This window comes from Telopea speciosissima, chromosome 6 (genome assembly GCF_018873765.1).
Source record: "Telopea speciosissima isolate NSW1024214 ecotype Mountain lineage chromosome 6, Tspe_v1, whole genome shotgun sequence".
Taxonomy (NCBI): Eukaryota; Viridiplantae; Streptophyta; class Magnoliopsida; order Proteales; family Proteaceae; genus Telopea; species Telopea speciosissima.
Window position 1 is genome coordinate 25476056 of NC_057921.1, and position 3453 is coordinate 25479508.

General features: G+C 39.2%; 1 long non-coding RNA gene across 1 annotated transcript; it reads left to right on the top strand.

Annotated features, from left to right (window-relative positions):
* The first annotated feature begins 1288 nt into the window (after positions 1 to 1288).
* On the top strand, positions 1289 to 1868 carry LOC122665117. Its single transcript, XR_006333435.1, has 3 exons — positions 1289 to 1365; positions 1552 to 1673; positions 1799 to 1868. It is a non-coding gene; the product is annotated as an uncharacterized LOC122665117 (long non-coding RNA).
* The last annotated feature ends 1585 nt before the right edge of the window (positions 1869 to 3453 follow it).

Here is a 3453-nt window from a genome sequence, read left to right on the forward strand (position 1 = left end):
TCCAACCCCACTCCCTTACAACAGCACTCACTATCTATAAGGATTTTTGACAATGCCCTAACACTGATCAAGGGCTCCAACTCCCCCTCCTTTACAATAGCACTCACTATCTATAAGGGTTTTCTACAAACACCTGTTTAGAACCCACTCAATAAGTCTTATAATTGACAAAATTAAAGTAAAAACATCAATCCCAATAGCTCACCTCATGTATACAATTCAACTCAAATCACCCACACTAGCTACCAACAATATAAGGGGAATGGTTTAGAGGTTACCAAAGTGGATTAGCCACTTGAATAATTCCTATTGGATAGCACAAGCACTTCACACACCTTCACTTGGTCTCAATGCACACTATTTTCAACCCTTCAATCAATTCCAAAGCTCCAAGAATACCCACACACCTTCTCCATCAAAATCTGGAATTTTGGGTTGTAGTTGGCTCACACTCACTTCCATTCAATTCTACTCGTTTTCCTGAGAAAATAGCAAGTTGAATCATAAAAAACTGACTTGTGCGTCCTAAGATATGCCCCTTTGAAGTTTGAGGGCAAAACTGTCCATTTTGGAGATTTTCCGTGACATTCAGGTGTACACAAATGGCAGCGTGACGCATCGGAATATCACACATGTTGTTGACTTGATTTAAGGTCGTACAAACATAAAAAGATTCTAGCGCGACAGATGGTGCATCGGATCTAGGGCTGCAACAAGGTTGGGTTAAGCCAGGCTTTTCAAAACCCAAACTCAACCCTAATTCCCTTTAACTGGGCTTAGGCTTGACCCGACCTTGACTTTGGGCCTGGAAAATCCAATCCTGACCCGCCCTCAAGGTCGGGCCGGGCTGACCCTGATTGGCCCTAATCATGGAGTGGGGGAAGATAGAGATGAATGGACTAGACTGAGTTGGGTAGGGTCTGGGAGAAAATTATCAATTTTGCATAAAATAACACTATGATAAAATATAGGGTAAATTACAAAACAAAAACGGATCGATTCCAAGTCACCCCCTACGCTAACGGTGTTATCTTAAGTGAAACAAAAAAATGAAATGTCATATTTAACCTTAACCAAAACCCAACCCAACCCAACCCAATCAAACCAAACGACCCCAACCAACCCTAACTATGGTTTCAATCCCAACTCTTCATCTCTCTCTCTCTTTTGTAACTCTCGGAGACGTCACAGCCTTCTCCTCAATAGCTCGCTCTCTGGGTAATATTAATATGAAACAGCCTTGATTAGAATTTTGAATTCACTGCTTGAGCTGATCGATCTGCACAGTTCATGCAGGAAGAAGATTTGGGTTTTACCCAGTTGTTCAATGAGCTTTTGCCTACAATGCCTTGGAACTCTCTCATGGTTTGTTTCAGCTTTCCTTATTTTTAAGTTTTTCTGGGGTTTTTCTGTTTTGAAAGCTTTTCCCATTCCTTTTGATATTTTTCTTGTTCACTCCATTCTAATAGAATTTTTTTCCTTCTTCTCTGCTGTTTCGATTCAATCAATTTCAATGGGCTTAATTGATTCTTGGGATGCTGAAATTTGTAGGATAGGATGATGGGAGAGCTTCACTCTTTGGGGATTACTATCGAGCAGATTGAGGACATTTTGAAAAGGGCTCCATTGCAGCCCCGGATCATAACAGCCATAAAATCATTCCACACTTTTGGGTAAGTTCTTTATTCTAGAAGATTTTTTTTTTTGCACTTTTTTTTCTGGTAAAAGGAATTACTTTGTCTCCAACATTGGAAAGAATATATTTGATCCGGCTTAACGGGCTTGTTTCAAATTTCAGGTGTGATTTGAGGATTCTGAGCGATGCGAATCGATTCTTCATTGAGACAATCCTGAAACATCATGGGCTGATGGAGAGCAGATTTGGATGGATGTTTCTTCCTCGGTGAAGATTGAATTGCAAGTCATATGAGGAAGAAAGTGGTGTGAGGAAGATCAATTTGGGGGTTTTTAGTAGGGATGTAAACGGATCGAATTCGGTCGGATAGTGGCATTATCATATTCGTATCCAATTACATTCGAATAGATTCAGATAATTTTCGGATAGTGATTTTTTGAATACAGGTTCTCCTAAATAGATATGAATACGGATCGAATACAATTTTTCGACTATCCGTTGACATATTTACTATTTTTATGATGAGGGTTAGGGTTGAGACTTGAGAGTTCAGTAACTACCCTTTCTTCTACTCTTCTTAGTCTTTTATTCTCTTACATTTTGTTACTTTTATTTTTTAATAGATATGTAATTCCATGTATCACATTGCATAAAACAATATATATACAAACCAATAGCAAATCTACAAAAAGAATCACACATTATCTTAACTTATAAATTTATAAAAATAAGAGAACAAAATCGAATAAGGTAACTTAAAAGGATAGACAAACACAGACTTATATTTCAGATATTTTATTACCGTCGGACTACTAAACGAATCGGATAATAATCGGTCGGATAGGGGGATTATCATATTCGTATCTGATTAGTTTCGAACGGATTCGGATTCTCCTAAACGGATACGAACGCGGATCGAATACGAATTTACGAATATCCATTTACATCCCTAGTTTTTAGATTTCAAGGTCAAAATAGTAACTATACACTGGTCAAGGCTAGTTTAGGATTTTAAAAAAATTTAACCAACTGACTTCATAAGTTAACAACATAAAACTAATGGTAAGGATTAATCTGTAATATAGGGCTCTAAAGCAAGGGGTGTTCCGAGTATTTTTTCAGATAAGAGGAGGTGACTTGAGATTCGATCCATTTTTAAGGGGTGTTTCATAATTTACCCTAAATATATTATCACTTATTATCTTCATATATAATATATTATATAACAAAATATGTGTGACATTTAAAGTTTAATATAAATATATATTATAGTGTAAGTTAAAACAAGGTCGGGCTGGGCTGGGCTGGGATGGGCTCAGCCCGAGGCCTCAACCCTAATCTGACCCGACCCTGACTCAGGACCAGCAATTTCCAGCCCTGACCCGCCCTCAGGGTCAAGTATCTCAGCCCAGGCCCTGTTCGGGCTCAGGGCGGGTTTGGGCCCACAAGGCCAAACTTGCACCCCTAATTGGATCTAACGTGTTCCGTTAACAAAAATTCGACTCACAATGGCGAGGCAAACCGAATCTAGTTGCAAGTTTGCATTCATGTTTTTAGTGCACGGTATCAGATCGGGTATCGCTCACCTTGAAAACCGATATGATATTTGTACCCATATTTGAATGGTATAATTAGTAAACAAAGAGAATAGATGAGATGGGAGAGAAGGAAAATTGACTACAGAACAATAGTCAATGGATCTAGCTAGGAGTGCAAGTTTGGCCCTGGCGGCCCGAACCTGCCTTGAGCCCAAATAGGGCCTGGGCTGAGATACTTGACCTTGAGGGCGGGTTAGTGCTGGAAATTTCTGGCCCTAA